Consider the following 27867-nt stretch of genomic DNA (forward strand, 5'->3'; position numbering starts at 1 on the left):
AGGAATCCTAGGGCATATAGCTGTACAGAGAAGACCATCCCTCTGCCATCTACACCCACCAATTCTATTAGTTCAGCTAGGAAAGACTTTTTGAATGAGGTGATCCTTCAGTTGTGTTTTAAAGGAGAAGAAAATGGCTGAATCAGAGAAACTGAGCCAAAGAATGAAAGGGTGAATCAAAGAAAAGGTAAAAGTAAAAGTAAAATTTCATTCAGCTCAAATTTTGAAGTCAGTGCCTTTTAAATATATTAGGTTATGTAAAGGTTGATTATCCAGTGAGATACATATTATTTTGTCCCACTATTATTTTATTTTCATTTTTATGTATGCTCTATAGAGCCCCAGTTTCATTAAATGGTAATGTCAGGATTGGAATTCAATTCCATTCTAACCTCTCTTTCTTTCATTTTCTTAATATTAACACTTTTTATTTCAGCTCCTTCATTCTTCCAGACATGGAAGAAGAAATAAACATAAAAGCCTTAACTTTTCTTTCTAGTAGTAAGAATGAGATTAGAATTTTTCATACTAATTTTTCTTTTTTTTCCTAAGACCAAGATAGAGACTTACATAAGGGTTAGTCATGCCTAAGGAAAAAGTTAATAAAATGCTGATCACTGACCATTCTTTATCAAGTTGAGGTCCTAACCAGTCCTCACTTTCTTTCAGAAAATATTACCTAGTAGAAAGAATATTTTCAAACAACATGCCAGAATATCTTGTAGAAGAGGGGCAAACAAGTAAATATTCTCAGTGAATGTAATAAATGCTACAATAGAGACCAGTAGAAAGTGCTGAGGAAATGACCAACACTATGAGAATGCTAGGGAGGGTGTCATGGGAAGATCACATTTAAGAGAGGTTTTAAGGGATAAACAGGCATTTCTTTTTCAATATGGAGGGGAAATAGGACACATTCTATTTTGAGTGAACTTCTTAAATGAAGATACCACAATGTGTCTGAGTGAAGAATAATCAACCTGCAGTCTACCATTAATGGGCATTCAGATTGATTCCTGTCTTTGCTATTGTGGATAGTGCTACAATAAACATATGCATGCATGTGTCTTTATGATAGAACGATTTGTATTCCTTTCGGTATATACCCAGCAATGGGATTGTTGGGTCAAATGGTATTTTTGTCTTTAGGTCTTTGAGGAACTGCCACGCCGTTTTCCACAATGGTTGAACTAATTTATGTGCCCACGAACAGTGTATAAGTGTTCCTTTTTCTCCGCAACTTCACTAGCACCAGTTATTTTTTGACTTTTTAATAATAGCCATTCTGACTGGTGTGAGATGGTATCCTTAGCAAACGGACGAGTAGTTAACAGGAACAGAAAACTAAGTACCCCGTGTTCTCACTTATAAGTGGAGCTAAATGATGAGAACACATGGACCCATAGAGGGGGACAACAGAAAATGGGGCCAATCGGAGGGTGGAGGGAGACGATCAGGAAAAATAACTAATGGATACTAGGCTTAATTCCTGGGTGATGAAATAATCTGTACAACTAATCTTCATGACACAAATTTACCTATATAACAAACCTGTACAAGTACCCCTGAACTTAACATTTTAAAAAGACATGAATTTATGGGACTGTCTAAACTGCTAGGTAGCATCTGATTGTGTCCTCCCTAGTATTCCAGAAGTTGAGCACAGGAAGACTGCTTCAGGGCTGTTTGGAAAGACATGATGATGGCCTCATTTCTCTTCTAGCATGATGGATCATTATCAGTACAGGATGCACTGGTTAACCGACCATCAGTGGAACAAAATCACTTAAAGGACCTTCATAAAGGATAGCTGCTCTCTCTAACTCTATCTCTTTCTCTGTCTCTAGACACACCACATATATAAACACACACTCTCTCTCTCTCACACACACACACTCACACACTCATGATGGTTTCTATGGCTATGTTGCCACATAGTCTGAAAACTGCATGTGACATATATCTTGATTCTGCCACTTAAGAATTTAAAGGTCAAGGGTAAGTTAATCCATCTTTCTGAAAATTCATTTTTCCTCATTTGTTAACTAGAGTGATAATACTTCCCTGCCAAGGTTGCTGCGATAATTTAAATATAAAAATAGATTTGATAACCCCTGGCATAATCTAACAGACAGTAAGTGCTCAGCATTTTTTTCTTCCTTTCACTTTCTTGAGGGAAAATTTTTGTAGCTTACAGATTCTTGGTCACCAATACCAGGAAAATAAATTACTTCTATGTATGACAGAAAGAGGTAAAAATACAGATGATGTGTACAGTATTCTTACTGTGCATGAATACCACTGACACTTATTAGGTCCACCCCAGGTGCCAGACACTGGTTAATCTTGGAGACACAGGAACAGTGAAGGAAAAGACCCCTTCCTCAAACAACTCACAACCAATTAAGATCAAGAAATACATGAATCACAGAAAGTTAGGTAACAAAATGGAATTAAACTCAGAATAAGACTTGCTTACAAAATCTATAATGGGTCCAATACCCATTAACATGTCTACAACACCTATTGCTAGACGATATTTAAGTAGTGAATGAATTTAGATTAAATACTTGATACAGTTCTGCGTCACTCAGGAATTCAGTTTGTGTGGGAGTATTATCAGACCAAAGAGCATGAATTAATTGCACTAACCCCAAATAAAAATGCATTTGAGAAAAGAGGAAAGTATTGTCATCTGAGAGACAGTTATTTTTTCAACTTAATTTTGTTTCTTATTTTGTCTGTCTTTTCTGAAGATTAAGACTAACTCCTTTTTTTCCCACTTAGCTTTGATGTATGTGTGTAGGGGCTGTAGATGGTATAAAAATAACGTTTTCAATAATATATGCTCTTTCAGATAGATAGAACTCTCTCAGTAAAATATATATGAGAACATTCCTTCCAGCCACCAGCTATGATTCATTTATTACCCAGTTGGTCAAAGTTCTTGGGAAAAGAGAACGGTCATTTCTCTCAACATCCACCCCCACAATTCTCCAACTTTTACCCCTTTTCTGTAATAATGCCAATCATACCTTATTAGATATTTTCTTACCCCCACCCCGCAACCAGAGTGTTTTCCTGCTCCACCTGCTCTTCTGACTCAGCGATTATTTTCTGGTATTATAAAAGCAGACCAAATTTTGCTTAGAAAATTTAAAGTAAAATCTTTAAAAGGGGACTGAATGTTGGTGCTTATTGATAGGTACTATCATTTTTCTCAAGCAACATTCCTTTGATGTGGCAGACATAATTTCAAAGGATTTTAGAAACATTCAGATGTTCAACTGACCTTATACATTGGTAGAGTACAATCAAGAATTCCACTGTGAGCCTTCCTTTTGCCATAAATAATACAGTATGCAGTCAATAGAGGACAGACAACAAAAAAGGGAACTATTAGAAGGGGACTGCAGTAATTTTTAATGTCACAGTATGTTTCTGATGCTATCAAAGACTAAACCAAGAAAATGTTCAGATAAGAATTAAAATTTATATAGTAAGTCAGTTTGTTTTGATTTAATTAGAACTATAATTAATGATGGAGGTGAAACAAACTGAGGTAGGAACTTGGCAATAATGTCTATACTCCAGCTTCAGAAAGGTACAATTCAACGATCATAATAACCAGAAATATGCTAATGGAAGTTGAAGAAAAAATGCAAATGGCTCTGCTGGGATGGATATTTTGAATGTCAGTACTACTTCAGATTAATACTATTAAGACAAAAGGTGCGGTCCATAGATGCAAGTACAGTAGGGTCTTGTGTTCTGAATGAGAAATGTTAGGAATTAGAAAGATTTCTTCCCTTTAAGTATGTTATTTTTGATCACATTTCTTTCTAAACCAACTTTCAGGGATACTTATAGAAGCCTTAAAGAAAATACGCTGTGTTTAAATTATATGAGCATAAAGCTGAAGGGACCTTTGTAGTCTAATATTTTACAGATAATGGGAGTAAGAGTTAGAGGAATGAGGGAACTCTACTATCGTCATACCGATAGTTGGTAGCAACACCAAAATATAAATAGACCTCATTCCACTACTGCAAAAATATATAGGCAGCTTGGAGCTCCTATTTCTACACATCCAACTTGCCCCTGTGCTAGAAATCGTATCCTCACCTCTTCCTTCATCACCACCATAAATTGCAGTTAGAGGCATTCACTGAAAAATAAAAGCAAGGAAGATAAATTAAAAGTCAAATATTCCTGTTACGTTCTGATGCTCAGTTTTACTTAACTCATTTGCCAGGCGAAACTTTAAGGAAAAATTTATCTTTTTAGTTAACATAAAACACTTGTTTGAAATCTGAATTCATAGCAAAATATGATGTTTATAAAACAAGTTTCATATGTCACTGAAAAAAGGTCTCCAAGGATCCTTTGTCTGTAGAAACATTTTTCTTGTTCTTGTTTCTTCTCTAGACTTTATAGTACATTTGTTTCTCTGTATTAGTGGGCAGTTGGGTTCAGGATCTCCCGTGAACACTCAAATCCACAGATGTTCCATGTCCTTGAGATAAAATGGCAGAGTATTTGCATATAACCTATGTACATCTTCCCCTATACTGTAAATCATCTCTAGGTTACCTATAATACTTAACAGGATATAATCATACATGTTCAGTACAGAGGCAAATTTTCTAAATATTTTTGGTCCATGGTTCATTAAACCCACAGATATGGAATCCGTGAATACAGAGGGCCTACTCTATGTAGAAATTGTTTTCAAGATCATCTTATAAGAAAAAACTTTAGTAGAACATGAACATATGGAGATTGTATGCTTTATACCTTATAAAATGATTTTTGCATTGCACCTAGCCTTTTATTCTGCTTTTTGGAGTGAATGGTTAAGTGATGTATGAGCTCTTTTTCCCCTCTTGCACATGTGGAATGGGAGGTGAGTTTGATAAAGCACCTGTACAAGGGAACAGCTAGAGACACTATGTCATAAATGCCCAATGTATAACAGGTAGACTCCTTAATCAGAGTCCTAAATACTCTGCAAAAATCACAAAGTAGTTTAGGCTCTTGCCTTTATAAGTCCAGAAAATATCATCTACTACCATCATTTTCACTTCTACCTACACCTGTTCAGAATGCCAGTATGTCCTGCTGAACATTCATACCCAAGGCTCATCAAATTTAATGTGTCCAAGTGCACACATTATCTTCTCCCCTATTTTCTTTCTGGTCCTCTTAGTTCCTATATAGTTCAACCTTACCAGAAGTTCTGAAAAGCAATAAGCACTCTATGTATTCTCTTTTCTTTCAACTATCACCACCTTAGTGCAGAATTTTCTTGTTCTTTGTTTGGACTAATGTTTAGATACTTTAACTACTCTCCTCTCTAACTGCTCTTATTTATAACAATTATTCTGCCATTGAAGTAAGAGTATTTTGCTAAAATTTAAATCTGTGCATGATTTACCCTGGTTTCTAATCACCCAATGGCTTCCTATCATCTGCAATTTAATTTCCAAATAATTCCTAGTCACTTCTCCATGATAAACAAAAGTAAACTTAAAACAAACTAAATTCCCATTGTTCAGTAAGCTTGGAAATGTTGTGTATTTAGCTTCCTTTAAACAATTGGTATGTCAAAATATTTGCAAAACTGAGCCATATGAAAACCTGCTTGACTCGGTTTGGCCCAAGTGTCTTATAATTAATTCTATATACACATGTTCAGCCACTTCTCTTGTTACCCACTCTTACATTTTTTACAACATAGTACGCCTAACCACATATTTGTTGTTTGGTCTCTGTAAGAGCATATGCAAAAAAAATGTTACCCTTGAGATATCTCAAAGTATACCCTTTAAAACAGGTACTATCCTTTCTGGATCTTTATATCCCCATTACCTACAATGCCTGTCAAACAGTAGATTCTCAGTGAATACATGATGACAGAATGGGTGGAGGGATGGGTGATGGTAAACTGACAGGCTGCAGTCATGCATTATTCTAGACAATGAGGCAGAAAAGCCCTACAGCAAGCTTGTCCAACCTGTGGCACATGGCCACTTATGGCCCAGGACAGCTTTGAATGCAGCCCAACAAAAATTCGTAAACTTTCTTAAAACATTATGAGATTTTATTTTGCAATTTTTTTAAGCTCATCAGCTATCATTAGTGTTAGTGTATTTTATGTGTGGCCCAAGGCAATTCTTATTCTTCTGGTGTGGTCCAGAGAAGCCAAATGATTGGACACCCCTGCTTGACAGAGTAAGGTATGCTTAACAAAACAGGGTGTGTACAGAGACAATGGCAAGTGTCTATGGCTTTCTGTTCTGTTTCCATTCCTTACCTGAGGGAATATTTACCCTTCACATCTTAGGCTTCTAGTAATGAAGGGACACACAAGCCATGAGGAGGTCATCAATGAGACCCTTCTTTTGGAGAAAAAGGAAGATTTCAACTCAGCCTTGGTTTAACCTGTTTCTCTGGAGAGCTTGCCTGTTTCTTCTTTGTTTTTTTGTTATGTTTTGTTTTGTTTTTTTTACAGAGAAGTGAATTCTCAGTTGAGAACACTTCATATTTCACAATATCCTAAATGAATATTAACCTCAAGGGACTGTTCTTCTTGTTTTTGTTTTTTAATTTTTCATATAGCTTTTTGGGTTTTTTAAATTTGTTTATAGCTTGTGGGCTCAAAAATGTCAAAGATGACTACTGGTCGGTTAAAATCTGCAGAACAATTAATTGAATTAGGACTCCGCAGTCTGGGCAAGGGTATTTAAAATTTCTCTTTTTAACCCTCATTTGATAAGTCAGTCTCATGTTAATTAATACATTAGGGCCCATGTATTAAGATTGAGTCTTACAAAAATCAATTGCCTTTTCTTATTGTTCTGCTTTATAATATTCACTTTTTAAAATGTTGGGGAATAGAGTATACATTTGACGCCATAGGAAATAAAACTGCTTTACTGCTAATATATTCATGATAGCATCCCCTAAGGCTTCAATGAGACCGCATGAAGAATATTGAAAATCATCTCTAAATAAGGAAACAAAGATTCTGTTAAGCAGGAAATAAGACATTAGGGAAGTTACAAACACATGTTAATTGAAAAAAACATAAACTGCCAAAGACTAAAATACCAGAATAGCTACACTGGTTAAGGGCTATTATATGTATTTGCTAAGCATTGATGTTAAAGGAGGAGGGGAAAGATATTTAGACTGATTCGATAAGTATCACAAGTGAAATGTGATGGGGTTATTGAGTGGAGACTTTTCAGCAGGTGAGCAGAAGTGACCTAACCTGCTCATGAAGATTAGAGTATAGATTACCCCCTGAAAACTGCAGTGAGAGATGTCGCTAAGATTTTTGGCTTGTTTACGATTTGGCTCAATATTTTGTTTGCTTTTTTAATGAAAGGAGAATCTAATCTTGGAGGAAATAATCATTTCCCATGTGAATCAGTGATTCCTTCGTTTTTTTATCCAAAATTACAAATTTAGAATTGAAAGCAACAATAATGATAATAATAATGACATGTATAATGCAAAACTTATTTAGGTTTACAGAATGTTTACAGTTGTTTGCAAAGCAATTGCATTTGTGTTGTCTTTTTGATGCACACGAAAACAACACAGAGCAGGTGACATTACCATCATTTCAATCAAGAGGATCCCAGAGGTAGTGATTTTCTGAAGACACACCTCAGTGCAGGAATTTTGTTTTGTTTTGAGACACAGTCTCGCTCTGTCTCCAGGCTGGAGTGCAGTGGCATGATCTCGGCTCACTGCAAGCTCCGCCTCCTGGGTTCCAGCGATTCTCCTGCCTCAGCCCCCGAGTAGCTGGGATTACAGGCACGCACCACCGCGCCCGGCTAATTTTTGTATTTTTAGTAGAGACGGGGTTTCACCACGTTGGCCAGGATGGTCTCAATCTTCTGACCTCATGATCCGCCCACCTCGGCCTCCCAAAGTGCTGGGATTACAGGCGTGAGCCACCGCGCCCAGCCGAAATATTTTTTTAATAATAACTACTGCCACCATATTTTACTGCCTGCTATATTACACAAATTGCCTAGGTACCTTATAGATCTTTCTATTCCTTATAACAATCTTCTGTGGTAAGGATTATGAATGTGACTTATTGATAATAAAACTAAAAGTCAAAGTGGTTAAGTGACTTTCACAAGGTCACACAATTACTTTTAGAACAGCCTTGCCACAAGGTGATGTCCTATCTTTTAACCGTGACGTCTCCATTTTTACCCTAAGAAACTGTCATCCAGGTCCTATTTATATACTTCCAGGATTAGAAAGCTTTCTGTGTACTTAGTATGATTTATTATCAGATATTCTGTAAAACACGTTCTTCAATGGGAATTAAAATTACAGCTTGTTGTAAGATTGAATTAATATAGTCTCAATGACTCCCTCTTCCACAGAAAGCCTTTAATTCTGTAAGGAGGGTTCCAGTATTCCAATATTAAATGCAGCAACCACGGTGGCTTACGCCTGTAATCCCAGCACTTTGGGAGGCCGAGGTGGGCGGATCACGAGGTCAGGAGATCAAGACCATCCTGGGGAATATGGTGAGACTCCCGTCTCTTCTAAAAATACAAAAAATTAGCCGGGCGTGGTGGCGGGCGCCTGTAGTCCCAGCTACTCGGGAGGCTGAGGCAGGAGAATGGCGTGAACCAGGGAGGCGGAGCTTGCAGGGAGCCGAGATTGCGCCACTGCACTCCAGCCTGTGCGACAGAGCGAGACTCCATCTCAAAAAAAAAAAAAAAAGAAAAAAAAATAATTAGTTTTGTTTGCACTGTGGATTTGACAGGCCATGATGAATCACGGCCCTCACCCATTGGCTCTTTAGTTATAGGCATGTCATTTCAATGGCACCCACAATCTGTAAACTCTAGCAAGATCAACATTGCAGGTTTCTCTCATACTTGGCCTACTTCTGTGAAATTTATCAAAAGCCCATCAGGCTCTCAAATTTGTAAGGGATTTTAACAGGTCATTTCATCAGAGATTTTATCTGATACTTAAGAACCGTCTAGAAATGCCTTACAAGTGAATATAAGTTAGGCAAAAACTGCTTTTACTTTTGCACCAACCTAATACCTAGAGTACAGAATGTAATGTACTCACAGGGATGGGAAACTCAATGCGGCCTATCCTCCGTTGAACTGAGAAAAGAGGAAATTAGCACATTTAATAATTACCCAAAACATATGGTTTTAATTTTCTTATTTTATAGGTAAGAGAGTCCAAACAAATTGATTCAAGTAGCACATCCCCAGTAGGTTTTGTGCAAGTCTTTGAACCTAGATCTAACTGGCTTTTTATTTTATATTACACTATCTAACAAAAGGAAAACATAAGCAAATCATTTGCTGATTACTTCTGTAACACAGACTGAATCAGGTAAGGCTTTTGTTTTTTAAGTTCTTGTTGTGTGTATACATGTTTTAATCTATATACTGGTGAGCTGGCATGAATCATTGGCTGAATAATGTCTGAATGTCTCCAGAGAACACAGAATGTGTGACTGATACAATCAACATATAATGGATGGGTTTAGAAATATGAAGAGTCTCTTCAAAGAGAATGAATAGTTCCCAAGCCAGAACAAGACTTGACTCATTGATATCAGCTGAGCTAAAGAAGAAAAATATGTTAAGAGAAAATAGGTTGTCAGCAATGGCAGCTGAGAAAAATGCAGAGAGAGGAAAACCAATGTTTGCAATGCGTATCTGGACAGTGTCTAAGGAAAGAAAAATTGAATCTGGGTGATGTGAGCATTGTCTCAGAGGAGCTTAGTGTCCCTCTGCAGTCCAATCCTCTCATATTACATATGCCCCTTTTGACGAAGAGGCCTGCTACTAGAAGCAGTCACATTTAAGAACGTTGAATTGACTTGATTTTCTAGGAGATAGAGCCTTAACAGACTTAATTTAAGAATAAGTCTTTATCAGGTTTCTTCTACTCTTCCTTGAAATAATTTATTTGCACAAAATTAGTAAGACAATCCTGGGTCAGGGGCTGCTAATTCTACATGGATGAGTGCCAAAATCCAGATACTTCTAGGATTTAGGGCAAACTATCTCCTTCACTATGAATGGAATGTTCAGAGTGGGCCATAATTTGAAACTGAAATAATACAATCTAAGATTTGGCAAGGGTTTAATTAAAAGACTCAGCCTGCTATGATGCTAGTGTTATATCAGACTAAATTTGGCCTGAGGATGCTCCATACTCTAGTCCTGACATAACAAACTGAAACCTAACTTAGTGCATAAACTGAAAGCCTAAATTAGGAGCATACTTTTATAACAAACAGCTGAGGGGCAGCCAACCACAGCAGTTGAACTTCAGTCAATTGCAGGCGGCCAACTGGTCAAACTATGTTCCAATAAGGCAAACGCTGAAATATAATCAATCGAGCTGTCTCTGTACCTCACTTTCATTTTCTGTACCTCATTTCCATTTCGTATCCATAAATATTGTCTGACCACGTTGCAGACCAGAATTCTCTGAACCTGTTTAGGTTCTGAGGGCTGCCTGGTTTGTGAATTGTTCCTTGATCCATTAAATTTTATCAAACTTAACTTGCTTAAGGTTTTCTTCTGTTAATACTAGGACACAGACTGCTTCTAACCTATTTATATTAGTCAGGGTAGGCTAGATTATGGTGACAAATAGATCTAATTAAATGTGGTTAGCTCAACACAATAGAAGTTTGTTTATTGCTCATATTAATGACAGGCCCTAGTTTGACAGGAATAAGTTGGTGGTAGTGTTTGTGTGAGTTTTGTTTTGCAGGGAGAAGCTCTTCTCCACACAGCCAGTCTTGAACCAAGACTATGACAGCTCTGGCATCTTGAGTTTGTGGTCCCCGAGGTTACCCTTGAGATCATCTCTTTTCCCAAGTTGAAAGGAGCAAAACTCACAGAGGAACATGTGGAAGGGTTTTATGTTCATGCCTATAAGTTGTATGTATCACTTCTGATCATATTTCATTAGCTATAATTCAGTCATATGACCAATCTAACCATAAGGGACATTGGGAAATGTAGCTTGGCTGTGTTTCTGGGAAAAACAGGAGAAAGGGTTTGCCAACATCATTAATTACCAACTTAGGCAAAAGAAATTCTACTTGTAGATCAGCTAATGTTACAGAAGGAATATATTAGGGGTCAAATAGGGTTTTGTAAGTTATCCCTACAGCATTCCACGTGTGTGTATGTGTGTGCGTGTGTGTGTGTGTGTGTGTGTGTATTTCTTGTTATAGCACTTTTCATCTTTTTCTTCCTGTCCTTTCTTCTCTGGTAGAGTTTATTGGAAGAGACAGGTTTTGGAGTGAGAGGAACTGGGATTGCAGTCCAGCCAGCTCTTCTACATTTCAGCTACATAGCCTCATCAAGTTTTAGTTTCCTCATCAGTCAAATTAGGGCAATAATGTGTAGGCACTAGAAGGCCAGTCTGGCATGAGATATGATGTCAGAGAGATTCTGTGTTTTGGCCACATCTGCTCATATTAGAACAATCTGGTCACTAGAAAAATAGGAAATAAAATACCTTTGAGCTTGACTTTAAAAAGTCACTTAAAATTTTTATTCTTTTTTTTACATTAACTTTATTAAGATATGCTTTATAGACAACAACATTCAATGATTTAAGTGTCCAATTTGATAAATGTTAACAAGTGTATATAGTAGTGTAATGGTAGTCATAATAGAGAATATTAATATGTATTTCCAATACTCCAAACCTTCCCTTATGTTTCTCTGCAGTCAATATATTCCCATTCCACCCCTGGCCCTGATGACCATTGGCATCATTTCTGTCAATGCAGCTTTTCCTTTTCTAGAACTTCATATAAATGAAATCATAAAGTTTTATGTGTGGTCTCTTTCATTTAGCGTGATGTTTTGAGTTATAGCCATGCTTTGTGTATATCAATAGTTAATTTCTTTTCAATGAATATTATTCTATTGTATAGATATACCAAATTTATTTATAAATTCTATGCCTCAGTTCATAGACATTTGTATTTTTTGGCTTGGCTAATGTGAATATATCTGTCATGAAAATTTGAGCACAAGTATTTGTGTGGACACATATTTTCATTTCTCTTGAGTAAATACCTAGGAACTGGACTTCAATGTCTGTCTTGCTTTGTTTTAATGCTTAATAATTTATTTCTGTCTTGCTTTGTTTTAATGCTTAATAATTTATATGTGTTTGCTAACCTGGCTTATATCTCTACATTGGGGAGGAAAACATTTTGCATAAAAGAAAATAAATTTTGTTTACATGATTGGGATATGCCCCTATTTAATACCTTGACTGCTTTATATAGTAATCTCTCAAGCTTGGACAGTGTGAATTTGACAGACAAATAGCAATATAAGAGCTATAGTTACGTTTCTTCCATATATTAAGTTTCTTAAGTTTCTTCCATGTATGAAGCACTGAACTTGGTAAAGTCTTAACAATAGCAACAACAAGTATTTAAACATCAACAACTCTGTCACTGATAAATTTTTATGTCATTTTTAAAATGTAGAAACTTAAGCATAGAGATGATTATACTTGCCCAAAGTAACTAATTAGAAAGGGGTACAGAATGAAGTCCAAACCCTGATCTACCTGATTTTCAATCCCATACATTTTCCATTGATCTATGTTTTTGAACCTTCAAAGCTGCAGAAAACTTTCTGGCAATGGAGATCTCATTCATGGTTTTGTCTGTAGGAAGAACCATCTGAGTGTCTTGCAGCTCCTCTCCCTTTACTAGGCATCTTTTTGCCTATGGCAGGTTATGCAGAGCAAATATTGCCCATTACTTTCTGCATTACATAAAGTCAATTTGGATTTTGAAGAATTATTTCCATCGGACTCTCAATACAAAGTTTATGAAGATAGGTATACTTAATAGTTTAAATAATGAACACTATAGCAATCCTAGATAATAGAGAAGTCTTCAAAAAATTAATCACCACCTCAAAAAGGCAAGATAGTCTCTTACAGTTGACAAACCCCTTAGCAACACAAACAAAGCCCTATAAATCCTCCTAACATTTTCCCCCTTCCCTTTAAGTGTACCATGTTAGGCTGACTCTATATCATCTAACCTTAACATCATTCATGATTTAGACAATGACAAAAAGAGGATAATAGCAGTTCTATGTACTTTTAAAACGCCTTATCTTTATAAATAATATTGAAATCTCTTCGCTATTTTATCTATGCCTTGCATGTAAGGCAAGAATGGTGTTTTGCTCATAGAAAGTTCTCAAATTAGTACTTATTTGAGTACAAGGTCAATTTGTCACTTCCTCTTTCTATTAGTTTTGATTATACCATCCTAGAAGTATGAAATTATTTTCTATTAACAAGGAATTGTTTCAGCAATGGCTGAAGCAGAGAGTACTTGCGGATGTAATCTCAAAAGGTATGTCATGTGATTGAATAAAATAAAATAACTTCAATTATTTTCAATTTCATTATATCATTAAATTTAAGCTATTTATTTAGCAGGGTGGGTGATCCAGGAAAAGACATAGGTTCATTTGAGTGATACTAGAAGCAATAGCTAGGGGATCTTAATTGCTCCACTGATGAACAATTTTTTTTTCCTTCTACTTCTCTGTTCTTCCCTTTCTAGAAAAGCTTACCGGAAGAGACACAGTTTTGGAGTAGGATGATCTGGGATTGAAGGCAGGCTCTTTTGCTTTACATCTAACTGATGTCTTCAAGTTTTAGGTTTCTACTGAGCAAAATAAAGATAATAATATCTTCTCGTATGACTGTTGTGAGAATTAAGTGGCTGCTTACGCTACTCTCTAAGGTAGGAAATACAGAAAGAGAACGAGCTTAGATGGGGAATATAAACTTTATTCCTGTGATGAACTCAGGCGCCTGTCAGACATTTGTAAAATATTTAAAAGGTGATGAGTAGGTAGGGTAAATTTGGACAGCCAGATCAGAAGTGTAGAGATTTGTGAGGTGTCAGATGGAATGACTATTGTTTGCTCAAGGAGAGAATGTAGAGTCAGCAAGACTCTGGGAACATAGGGCAGAGACCCTGGGCGCATCAGCATGTCAGGAGTGGGCAGCAGTGCCTCAAAAGCAATGTAGAAATTTCCAGAGTGGAAATGCATAACCATGTTATTCTGCATCTTTGTGGGCTGGAGTACAGCACTGTGCTATTTTTGTGAGGCTTTTGTTCAGTTGATTAAAAAAATAGTATCTTTGAAAAGAACATTAGAGAACACCATGGGAAACTTATAATTGCCTAAACATTTAAGTTTTCTAAGTTGTTGACGACAGCTGGTCGAGCAGTCTTTTCTTCTACTCTCCAATTTAGAGGGAAATGCTGCCAACAATCTCTCACCAGCAGAGGGACCAACCTGGATGCTTTCCTTGTAGCAGAGGCTGCTTTGGGGGTGAAAGTGAAACGAGAGCACCCAGGCTGTCTGATGGTAAAGTCTGCATCCTTGGCTTGATCTGGCCTCACTTTTGGCTCCATTTAACAAACATCCTACTTATTGAGCATCTATCACATATTGTGTTGGGCAATTGGGACAAAATATGACTGAGAAGCAGTCTCTGCCAATAGGAATTTTACAATCTAATGCAAGATTGAGCCATACCAATTTATGGAGACGAACACAAAAAGGAATGCCTAACACCATGCCTGGCCCCAGTTTTAAAATATTTTCTTTAACTGGAAGAGAGTTTTCCATTATGTACCTTCTCTCAGGCAATATTAGATTTGTATCTGTATTATGGAAAAGGTATTATTACCTCCATTTTTTAAAAGGGCAAATTAAGTCTAAGAGACTTCAATTTGCCTAGGATTACAAAGTCAACAAAAGGTAAAGATAAAATATTAGGTGGTTACATTGGGACTGCAAAGCCCAGTTCATTACACAACACTATTTAGAAATGCAGAAAACCAAATGTGAAATTTTAAATGAGAATACACTGTTTACCTGCTAAATTCAAGAGAGGAAGAGAGGTCAGGGAGAAAGAAGGGACGATGGTGCGGAGGAAAGAAAAAAAAAGAGACAGGAAAAGGAAAGAAGAAAGACAATGCAAAGAAGTAGAAAGAGTGAGGAAAGAAAGTTAAAAGAACTAAGAGATACAGGTGATAATGCTTTCCTGAGCTAAAGATAAACATCCCTTCCAGCCAATAATATTTATAAAAATTTCTTCTCCAGCATTCAGAAGGTGAAAGATCATTACTCAGTAGGATCTCTTCAAAGGGTGAGTAAAAGCTGTAGAGTTAATAATGTTAAAAAATCATTCCCCAAAATCAAGAAAAGCAGGAGAAATAAAAATAAAGCTCAAAGGGAAAATAGAACCAAAGATAAAAATCAGACCATGCTATTACTAACTCAAAGACTTGAAATGAGCAGAATAATATTTATAGACCTGTGGGCTGTGAAATGAAGGGATCTGTTTCTCTGGCATGCATATGTCAAATATAAATGCATGTGTATATGGACTTCATAACTTGCCTATCTTACTTTTATTTGAGGATCTACAAAATGTGATAGAAAAATGTAAAACTTGAAGTTAGAAACCTTTGAGTATGGCTCTCACATTTTACCCAATTACTTGGGAAAATAATGTATATCAACCTCAGGGTCTTCAATTGTAAAATGGAAACAACATTCCAGCCATATCTATAAAACTTGTTATGATCAATTATCTTGAATCAAATGAAATGAGGTAGTAGTGGCATCATGATTAAGATCATAGGCTGTTTGGTAAGTGCTGGGTTTGAATTAAGGACCTGCTGTTTAACACTAAGCAAACTCTTTTACTTTGGTAAGCATCATTTTCTTGTCTATAGAATGGGGATAATAACAGTACCAAAGTCATGATGAGGTTATGGGAATTGTTTGGGATCACGCATATCATTGCCTAGCACAGTACCTGGTAAGCAGTAAGTTGTCAAATAATGCTATTTGATGATTGTAAGGATGGTGACAATGCATGACAATGACAAAGATAATCATGATGGTTATGCTTGGGAGGATATAATATCCTCTGGAAAGTCTTCCCTTACCTCATTCTTACCTCTGCAGGAGACACAAATGTCCACCTCTATGTTACTGTATGATTTTGAACATACTTCCACTATAGATCTTTGTTAAATAATGATACTGACAGGATGAAGGGAGTGATGATGCTGTAAGATTTATTAGGCACAGTATAGGTAGATAGCATATTATCTATCCTCTCCTGGTAAAGTGCCTCAATCCTGAGCTGAGTCATATCAATACAATCTTTTAAAAGATACTGTGAATGGCTGCTTTCTCACATGGCTCTCTTCACCTTCAAACCCACAATAGCAAGTATTTTTCATTCTTTGGATCTCTCTGATTTCCTCTTCTGCTACCAGTTAAAGACAATTCTGTGCTTTTAAAGAATAATGTGATTAGATTTGGTTGATTTAATGAAGTAATCTCCCTTTCCGTGAACTAAAGGTCAATTGATTAGTAGCCTAATCATTGATTAATAAGCCTACTAATTGATTAGTAGTATGATTTTGACTATACGACTACTATAGATGCTGTTAAATAATCCCGTTGTCACTAAATTTCCTGTTCTTCTTTCCTGCAAATTTATGAGCATCATGAGGTTCTGTTCCCTCACTGCCTTAGACATAGTAGACTTTCAAAGAATATCTGCTATAATATTCTGGGATTGCACACTGTAAACTCTAAAGCAGTAGAGGCATGCTCACTAGTGTAACTGTAATTGTTTATATAGGTTTTTTCTCCTGTTCAATTTATTTTTTAAATAATAAGCATTCAGTGTGTTGGGAAGGTGTCCAATATCACCACCACCTGTGATTCTGAAAACAGCTGTTTTTTGTTTGGTATAAAAGTAAGCAGGAAGAAATTGACTTGGAACTGGAGGTACTTAATAACAGCACAAAAGATAAACAATACAAACCTTGTTGATGAAAATGTGGTCATAGAAGACCAGTGTAACTATCTCCTGGGATCTCATTAGACAAGCAAAATCTCAGGCCCCATCCAAAACCTATTGAATTGGAATTTGCATTTAACAAAATTCTCAAGGGATTCCTGAATTTGAGATGCTCTGCTCTAAAACCCTTGGCATAGTCACTGAAGTAGGCAGAGAGCTCTTTTTCTGAATTATCTTCAGGAAAGGGCACTTAGAAGGAAGCAAACATCTACAGATCAACTCTATGTACCAAGCTCAGGATAGGTGCTTTGATACACATTTTACTTTAAACCACCCAGTGTTCTTATAAAGTGTATGCTGTTATCATTCTTCTTCTTTTTTTTTTTCTTTTTTTTTTTTTCTGAGACACAGTCTCACTCTATCATCCAGGCTGGAGTGCAGTGGTGCGATCTTGGCTGACTGCAACCTCCGCCTCCCAGGATCAAGCAATTCTCCTGCCTCACCCTCCCAAGTAGCTGGGATTACAGGTGCACACCACCATGCCTGGCTAATTTTTGTATTTTTAGTAGAGATGGGGTTTCACCATTTTGGCCAGGCTGGTCTTGAACTCCTGACCTCAAATGATCCATCCGCCTCAGCCTCCCAAAGTGCTGAGATTATAGGTGTGAGCCACTGTGCCCAGCCATTATCATTCTTTTATAGATAAAACCATGATGCTCAGAGACAATGAATAAGGTAGGCAAGGTCACACAGTAAGCAAGATGCAAAGTTTGAATATGATGTGATGATGATGCTTCAAAGTCAATGTTTGCAGGAATCCTAAGCAGTCACATGAAGCCCTAATTTAGCGAACCTGTTCTTAGCCTCCAAACCTCCCATCCAGAACCATCACCTCTATCTGAAGTTGTGCATTGGCACATCTTGTTTAAAGGCCAGACTTCAAATTCAGGCAGGTATGTGTTGAAATCTCAGCTTCTCTATTTATTTGCTATGAAACATTAATATTCCTGTACCCAAACAGCAAAAACACTCCCTCCACAGGGCTGCTACAATGACTTAATATCATGTGCAATAAGCACTTGGCACAGTCCTTAACGGACATTAAGTGTTCAACAAATACTAGATGCTATTCCAATTAAACTATTTCTTTCTAAAAACCTTCTCAATTTGATATAAGTAACACTCCCCAAAATGTCTTAATGAAAGTATTGCTTATTCCTGTGTTTTATAGTCAACGGCCGTTTTTTTAATACACTTGGTTATTTCAAAAGAACTCATACCAAAATATCTAATTCCAAACTCATGATTTCCTCTATATATTTCACTATAGCTTAAGCTATCTTTGGCATATCAATTACTATATTATACTGTAATTAATTTTTATTCCCACTGCAGTATGATTTATTTAATATCAGACACAATCTTTTATTCATATTTTGAATCTGCAGTCCCTAGGAGAGTGCCTTGCACATCAAAAACATTAAGTGATTTTATATGTCATTGGTCTAGATATGCTTATACTTGGGTATGACCATAGAAATAGCATTTTTAATTGTCTCAGAGGGAAATGCTATGTTTTATTTAGATCACACATTTAGTAAGTATAAACTATTCTATTTGGGAAAGTAAACTATTCACTTAAGAGTCTAGAGTTATTATTAAAATGGTGCTATATTCATAAAATCGTCTTTCATTTTAAGATCTGAAAAGAAAATTCCTACTTGTAAAATATTACTGATTTGTCAGGGAACAAACAAATAAAGAGGTACACTGCAATTCTGGCTCTTCGTTATAAAGAACAGTTGATATAAAGCATAGGATGAGTTGTCATTATGTTAACGGAAACATCAATTCTTTTACAACAAAGTCATATTCAATGGTTATTTGACAAGAATTGTATTTCCTGTTTCGTTGTTGCCACTAGTTGGTTAGTAATATAATGAAAATTTTCAAGGCTATTAGTTTCGCCAGTCTCTCAGTAGAGCTTACATTGTAAGGGTTGTGGAGCTGGCCCTCAGATCCAAATCCATAATACAGACAAATAGTATTCTATTTCACAGAGGTGACATGGGAACTTATGCAACGTTTCAACATAGCTTGATATCAAACTGAAATGAAGCCTCTTTGGACTCTATTGTTAAAAATGAGGACCCTTTATTAACTATCACCTCGAAGCTTAATGGTTGTGTTTTCGAAGAGATCATCAACAGAATAAGCATTACAATGCAACTTTTCTAGGGTTTGAATCCCAGTTTTAATATACTCTAATTGTATGAAGTTACAGATTTAATTAACTTTGCTTATTCTCATTTTTACATTTGTAAGACTGAAATAATCTTTTAGGGCTATTGTGAAGATTAAAATGAGGTAGCATGTATAGCAGGTAGGAGTGTACATAAACAGTAGTTATTCTACTCTTTCCAAAGTGAATGAATGCCTAGATTCTGGTCACATTTGATCTACTATAAAGGAATGTCAATATAAACAGCATAAGTTCCCATTATAAGACTCTGTTTCTATCTCTCTCTCTGTCTCTCCTTACATAGGCCGATATATGTGTGTTTAATTACATTAAGGTTTCCTATAACTAGGTGATGCATTTTCCTCTGAGAGTTAGGTTTGTAAAGTCTATATATAATGCTTTAGATTAGCAGAAGTTGCCTTAAGGGATAGAATGTCTCCCAAATTAGAATAGGAAGGTAGAATCTAAAAGTCTAATGAAGATATGTCTAAAATTAGACTAAAGCTTTTAAGATGATGATGATGACAGGGGTGATAAGGATAGCCATCATTTATTGAATACCTATTATGTGCTAGGATCTGTAGTAGATGTTTTACATACATTATCTGCACAGCTTTGAAAATACCTAAGATATTATTTCCATTCGAGTCCTCCAGAAACTAAAGTTCAAGTAGTTGGAATTACTTGCTTGGAGTGAAACAACTAATAACTGGCAGAATAGGAATTAGAATTTAGATATTTTCTGACTCCACAGTCAGTGGATGCAATAGACTACCACCGTACCCCATTGGAAGAAATGTCACAAAAGTGTTCTGCCAAGAACTACCAAAAGGAAACTTAAAAATCAAATAAAAAATGGTGTTGCATCTTAAGCAATATTTGGAGGAGCTGTCATTGCTCTGACTAGCTGGTATGAATTCTGGACACTTTACAGTTTTAGCCCTGTGGGGATATATGTATAGCCGGTTAACCACATTATTTATTTTATAAGAAATAAACTTGGTTTCTGTGACTCAAATATTCATGAACATAATTATCACTGGATATACTGACCATGTTTCTGGATCCTCAGGGTTGAATCTAGCCTCTGAAGAGTGTTGTCCCCTAAGGCCCGGACTACAGCACACCCACTTATCAATAAGTACGGGTTAGAACACTTAGCCAAACTTCTGCTATGACATTGCTGCTTTTTGTTGTTGTTAATAACATGTACCATCTTAAAACCAAATGGCTGTCAAATGAACATTTTTAAACAGATTTCATGGCATTTGGTATGTAAGTAACATATTCAAAATAACAACCACAGAAAGTATTCACACCCTCTTTTAATTTTTCTATTTTTTTCTTTTACTTTATTTTCCTTTTCCAATGAAGGTAAAATAAATGTTTCCTATATCACAAATATCATATGCATAAAGATAAAGTAGTTTCTGTAAACCATTTCTACATGCCAGTATTTCATGGACTCATATGGAGAAAACACAGCCACTTCTCCAGAAGGTGACTTCACTCCCAAATGCCAATGCCATCTACCTCCTGACAGGCTCTATCAAGCAGCTGCTACCAAAGAGAGACCAGCCCTTGCATGTCTAAACTGGTTGCCAGTTTGTTTTTTCATTGAAATTAAGTGCTACCGTATTATGAGGCTGGATCTGTCAAGCCCCATGTGCAGACAGTGGACCAATTATCAAGTGGCAGGCGGCACCTGGTTGGCTACAGCAGCTGAGAGACTCAAGGCATCACACACAGCACAGCTTAATATGATTGCTTTGGGGGAGCTCAAAAAGTAGTAGATCAAAAGCAACAGAATGAGTCAACCAGCCAGGGCCTTAGCCTGGTAGAGTTTTATATTATCCTCTGTGCTCTCCTCTTGTCTATTAGTTTAATGAAAGCAAATCAAGTTAACTATTTAATAAAACAATTTTCTCTTTAATAAAATTCATTGCTGATCAAATTAAATGATGAATGTGAAAGAAGTTTGAAAGCATAACGTGCAATACACACTGATCACTGATTTGTAAGCCTTGGGTTAGGCTTGTCTCTGGAATTGGGACAGGTGGCCCTTGATAGTCTTCATCTATAGGCTCTTCTCTGATGATATGCCTGGAGTCTTGGCAAGACAGTTGCAAAAGAGTTAATATCTAGTTACCATGGATTTATATACCAAATCTCATACAGCTCTGTAGTGAAGAAAAGTCAGCGTTCTTGCAGGAACTGAGTCTGTCCTGGGTAAAGTCAATTACTAATTCTGTAACCTTTGCCAAGTCACTTCTTTCTCTGAACCTTGGATTCCTCATCTCTGTAATAGGTACAAATGTCTATCTCACATAGTTGCAGAAGAAATCATAGTGAAGTCTAGCATTTCAGAATTGCTCAGTCTATGTTAGTTCTGATCCCAAATTCCAAAACTCTACACTACTACGCCAATGTTCTAAGCCATTAGATAACCAGGAAGATGGGAAGGCAGCACTAGTCAAGGTCACAGCTATAAAAATGCAGAGATGCCCAGTTTCAACTTTTTAGAAATAGTGTCTATAAAATGTATGTGTCCAATTCTTAACTCATTTACGCCTTTCATAAAGAGAATTTCTATCGTGTAAATTATCAAGATAAATTCTACTAACACGCAGCTGCTTTATCATCCATGTATCTTATTTAGGAGCTTTCTTCTTTCTGAATACAGTCATGTATTCAGAACGATGGGCTATAGCACAATGATGGGATATAGTCTAAGCAAGGTGTCATTAGGGAATTTCATCATTGTTGCAAACCTCATAGAGTGCACTTACACAAACTTAGATAGTATAGCCTACTACACAGATAGGTTATATGGTCTGGCCTATTGCTCCTAGGCCATAAACATTTACAGCATGTTACTGTATTGAATATTGTAGGCAACTGTAACGCAGTGGTAAGTATTTGTGCATCTAGACATAGAAAAGTTACAGTAAAAATACAGTGTTATAATCTTATGGTACTACTATCATACATGTGGCCTATAGTTGACCAAAACATTGTTATACAGTGCATGACTGTATAGTTTAAGAAAGATACAGAAAGACATCAGTGAGCAATTTTTCCCTCGTCTTCATGGAGAAGGATGAGTTTGATTGCAATGTTTCTATTTATCTATGAAAATTACGGATACGATCTTCAACCCATATAGAAATATCAATATTTTCCTATTAAGTCAGACACAATAGTCTAAAAGCCATGTATTTTAATTGATCTTTAATAAAAACACAAGGTGTTGGTAAATTATTTTCTAGAATACTTATGTATTTCCCTAGAATGTGAGCTCCTTGAAAGCACAATCTATAGCACAAAGTCACTTCATGGCATAAACTGCACATTAATTACCATAATAATGAGCTAATTAACAAATTAACGTATAAATTAGATTACAAATTGACTAGCTCTTTTTTTAAAAAAAATAAGCCTTTCCCTTTTTCAAAAATAAGTCAGCATTTTGATATAAGAATAATATAATATGGACTAGAGGGAGAGGGCACTTAAGTTCAAATACATTTAAATAGATACAAAAATAAGATAGATGGTAGATACATAAAAGAAAAGGGAAGACTTTTGCTTACGGTAGAAAGCTGAGTGCCAACTAATGTATATGGATAAAGTGCTAGCATTTCAAAATCACCATTTTACACTCATCATTGGGAGAAAAAAAAAAACTGTATCAGGCAAGAATCATCAAAGGATACTAAATCTAGGCGAAAATTATGATAAACAGGGTATTTTTATGATCCTAAGGAATGTCCTCACCAGCTATTTATTAGTTGCAAAGGAAGAAAACAGCAATCATACGATGGGGGAAACTGGAAAATACCTTGAATAGGTAGTCAAAATTAATATGACTAATGAGAATTTAGGCATTATACGCCTCTAGACATGATACCCTGAGAAGGACAAACCATCACATAACCTGAATCTGATCATGAGAAAACATTAGATAAATAACAAATAGGGAATCACTCTATTTAATAGAGGGGAGTATCCTCCCCTCTATTAAAAGAAAGGTATTGAAAGACAGGTAAGGAGGCGTGATAGCTAAATGTAATATCCAACTCAAGACTGAAAATTGTATTGATGGGGAAAAAACACTATCAAAGCTGACCTTGGACCATTTGAAAAAAGGGGACTATAGAAAGTAAACAAGAATATTGTTATCATTATTAAATTTATAGAAGTTAATAACTGTATTGTCATTATTTAAGAGAATCTTCTTATTCTTAGAAAACTATATTGATATCATTAGGGTTAAAGGTCCATAATTTGTATGATTTATCTATAAATGTCCAGAAAGTATACAGAAGTTATAAATCAACTATAGTAACATGTTGACAATAGCTTAGCCTGGGTAAAGGGTATTGACTGTTTTTTGTGCTACCTTTTTTTTTTTTACACATTTTCTGTAAGTTTAACATTATTTATGAACCAAAAAGCAAACCATTTTCTTGAAAAAAGCATTGGGCTATATATAAAAAACAAGTGATTTATAATATGGATCACAGACTTTTATGGATGAACCTGCTCTATGGGGGATAAGTTGGGGGTAGAATAAAAAATGCAGTGTCCTAATTATTTTAAGACTTCCTAAGCTGGTCATATTTTTATCTCCCACAAATCTTGTCTCATACTTTCAGAACATGATTATCGTTAGTTCTCTATCTTAGTTCTTAGAGTTATAGGTTTGTCACACAGGCCTCATAACTCATGCTTTTTCTCTGACATCTGACCCCTTGAATATCTTTTGAAGCCAGGGTAATACAAGGCAGATGTTCTTCCAACTCAGACCAGAACCTTCTAGTACCTCAAACCACCTGGGCCTGGTGATATGAAAGAGGGAATCCAGGCCAACCTCAGAAGACCTGATAGGAAAGATCTTGGAGTCTGGTTTAGATTGGTCTACCCTAAAAGTTATAGACATCTTATGCAAAACTGCATAATAAAATGTATGTCTGAAAATTAAATAATAATATAGTCTTTGATTCTTTCTGGTATATAATAGGAGCAGATTGTTCAATAGAACAAGCAGAGGAGGATTTTTCGTTTGTTTCTCTTTTTGCTCCTATTTTGGGAATACCAAAAAGAGTTATTCTAAATCACTCAGGTGTGAAACAAATGACTGCATGAAAATTGTGAAATACCTTCAATTAAAAGAATAAAACCTGTGGGCTCTTGCTGGGGTACTAGTCTATTGTAAGAATCCCTCTATAGTTTAGTGTTTAGCATTCAGACCCTCAGTCAGGTGATACGTATGAAATTGCTCAAGAACTTCCTCTCACAATAATGTCAACTTTTTCTATATAATACAGAATGTCCAAGCTGGAAGCCACAAAAAAAAAAGATGGCTAGTTCCTAAATCTGCAGAGGTGGAGACTAGAATTTAGAGATTCATGGTCCAGCTAGCTCAAATAGTTAATCTCCTTGTTCTAATTTGATAGCTCTGTCCTTTATGCCACTCAAACTGAATTTTGATACCTATGACAATTCTATTGCCATGAGGAAACACAGATAGAAAAGGAGACAGTACCTATTAACTTGTCTTGGGGTTGTTAGACTGAGTATTATAAGAGATAAGGGCAGGTAAACGATGAGTTGCTTTTTCTCCTCCATTATTATGCTGCCTAGCAAGGAGTTGGTGTTCAATATGTGCTTATTGAATGAAGCATTAAGTGAACTGTGTTGTGATCCCACTAAGCACCTACTATGCACCGATTGTGGGTTGCACACTGCATTAAGTGCTCCACAGTCCATAAAACACAGTCCCTGATATAGTTTGGATATTTGTCCCTGCCCAAATCCCATGTTGAAATGTGATCTCCAGTATTGGAGGTGGGGCCTGGTGGGAGGTGACTGGATCATGAGGGTAGATTTCTCATGAATAGTTTAGCACCATGCCCTTGGTGCTGTCCTCGTGATAGTGAGGAAGTTCTTCTGAGATCTGGTTGTTTAAGTGTGTGGCACCTTCCCTTGCCACCTCTCCTCTCTCTCTCTCGCTCTTGATTTCACCATGTGATGTGCCTGCTCCCCTTTTGCCTTTTGCATGATTATAAGCTTCCCAAGGCTTCCCTTGAAGCTGAGCAGATGCTGGCACCATGTTGCCTATAAAGTCTGCAGAACTGTAAGCCAATTAAACCTCATTTCTTTATAAATTACCAAGTCTCTGGTAGTTCTTTACAGAAATGCAAGAATGGCTTAACACAGTCTCACTAAAGGAGTTCACAGTTTACTTAAGAAAACACACAAGTAAACAGATACTTACAATATTACATGATAAGTGCAACGGTGAAGAGGTGAACTGGAGATGCTACAAAACTTTGAAATTGAAACTCTAAAAAGAAACAGGCCTACATGTGTAGAAACGGGCCTACACTACATGGCTTGTAGTGCAGCCAAAATAAGCAATTTGTAGCAAAATGTGTTATCAGTTAAGATTGGAAGCTTTGGATAACATACTTATTTCTATCATGTGGCTATTTTTTTTTTTAATTGAAACTACAGAGCTATAGCATACTCCTATACATGAGGATAAGGTCAACTCTGAAGGGAATGGCTATTCCTATCAATACTATCAGACATCCTAGCAAAAACTGTCCTGCCACAGAAAATGAACACTCAGAAGAAAGGTGTTACAGGCTGAATTGCGTCCCCACAGATATGTTACTGTATACGAAGACAGAGCCTTTACGAGGTAATTAAGGTAAAATTACGTCATTAGGATGGGCCCTAATCCAATATAACTGGTGTCCCTTAAGATGAGGCCATTAGGACACAGAAAACAGAATGGGGGATAACCAGGTAGGGACACAGCGAGGAAGCCACCTGGAAACCAAGAAGAGAGACCTCAAAAGAAACCAGTCCATTGATCTCAGACTTCTAGCCGCAGAACTGAGAGAAAATACATTTCTGTTGTTTTGGCCACCTAGTCTGTGGTGTTATATTATGATGGCCCTAGCAAGCTGATAAAGAAGGCTCCAGATTAAAATGAAGAAAAGTCACCTTTTCCTTCTGGAGCCAGGAGTTAGTTTGACTTTCACTCTGAGCTATTGGGATTTCTAAGGCATTTTCAGAAAAAAGCTGGTAAACTAGGCCCAGCCACTGGAAGCAGGTCAGGGGTGAGGCAGAAAGTCCGAGTGGGGAAGGCACGCCAAGCTGTTTCCTGGCTTGGGTCTGAGCTGTAACTTATTCCCTGCATCGCACTTCTTTTCTGTTATGGTCAGACTTTCAATAAAATAATTATTAATATTATAACCTGATCTTTGGTTCTTTGGGGTGGTTTGCATCCTTTCACTGGAACAAGTGAAGAAGAAAAACTTCTGTGTACACTGGAGTTTCATTTTCATAAAGGAGGGTCATCAGGGAGCAGACAGCAAGGACAGCAAACCTGAGCAACTAGTGTTGAGCACACATGAGGCCCAAGGTGCAACTCTTATGTAGGAATACCTTAGAGGGAGAGGGGCCTACTTTCAGGCAGACTAGAAGATCTCCTTGAAATTAAATTAAATGTAATATTATTTTCTATGATAGTTTAACAAATTCTGAAGTATGCAGTCGGCACGAGGAAAATGAGGGATATATTTTGACAGTCTATACAGAATTCGATTTGGGAAGATGATTACGGCTTGGATATTCAAACTACAGGTAAAGGTGTCTGTGAGACAGTTAGATATTGAAATCTAGACGGTCTCCTCTTATATCTCTTTGGCATTTTACAATTTGTAAACTTCTTACATAGGTTTTCAAATTATTTGCCTCAAATGCTCTTTGTAAATAGGCATAGTGCTTCTAAGGTCTACTTTTTGACATGAGATCACTTTCAGATGGACAGAGAATTTCTCATCCCTATATTACATATAAACCATAAACTAAGCTTTCTCAAGGCCACACAGTGTAAGATCTGGGACTCCTGGTCTAGTGCCCATTTCACGCAAAGTATATGCTCTTAGAAAAGCCCCGAGCATCCACAATTTTAAGAATTTATTTCAGGAAACAAGACACATTCTAATACAATATTCTGCAGCCACACTTCATAATGCTAATTTTGTTTTTCTTGATAATAATTTCTATTCCCTCATCCATTAATGGATCACTAAATGGCACTTAGAGTTTCGGTGAACCAAGTCCACGTGCAACTCTCTTTTTTAAAATAAAAGTTTAGAATAGCCTTAGACTTACAGAAGTTGCAAAGATAGTACAGAGTTCACATATACTCCAGACTCAGTTTCCTCTACTATTAAAATCTTACATTAGTATCATATATTTGTTAGAACTAATGAACCAATATCTATATTTTAATATTAACTAAACTCTATGTTTTATTCATATTATCTTCGTTTCACCTAATGGTCTTTTTTCTGTTCCAGGATCCCATCCAGAACGTCACATTATAATTAGTTGTCATGTCTCCTTAGGCTCCTGTTGGCTGGGCCAGTTTCTCAGACTTTACCTGTTTTGGATGATCTTAGCAGTTTTAAGGAGGCCTGTCAGATACTTCATCCAATGTTCTCTAATTTGGATTTTTTGCTGTTTTTCATAGTTAGATACAGGGTTATGGCTTTGGGAGAGGACGAACACAGAGATAAAGTACCATTCTCTCACCACATCATATCAAAGGTATATGTTTATCAAATGACTTATCATTGCTAATGATCACCTTGACTACCTGACTGAGGTAGCATTTGTCA

At 36.5% G+C, this 27867-nt stretch overlaps 1 protein-coding gene and 2 long non-coding RNA genes across 5 annotated transcripts in view; 2 read left to right on the forward strand and 1 right to left on the reverse strand.

Annotated features, from left to right (window-relative positions):
* The window catches only part of TENM4 (teneurin transmembrane protein 4), a 3006191-nt gene that overhangs the window by 2064839 nt on the left and 913485 nt on the right, over positions 1–27867 (reverse strand). The gene's annotated exons all lie outside the window — the stretch shown is intronic.
* On the forward strand, positions 14051–24141 carry LOC134807365 (uncharacterized). Its single transcript, XR_010147620.1, has 3 exons — positions 14051–14459; positions 15201–15246; positions 23937–24141. It is a non-coding gene; the product is annotated as an uncharacterized LOC134807365 (long non-coding RNA).
* On the forward strand, positions 25553–27797 carry LOC107967176 (uncharacterized). The gene is made up of 3 exons (XR_001707467.4): positions 25553–25874; positions 26711–26824; positions 27720–27797. It is a non-coding gene; the product is annotated as an uncharacterized LOC107967176 (long non-coding RNA).

The sequence above is a fragment of the Pan troglodytes genome, chromosome 9 (genome assembly GCF_028858775.2).
Source record: "Pan troglodytes isolate AG18354 chromosome 9, NHGRI_mPanTro3-v2.0_pri, whole genome shotgun sequence".
NCBI lineage: Eukaryota > Metazoa > Chordata > Mammalia > Primates > Hominidae > Pan > Pan troglodytes.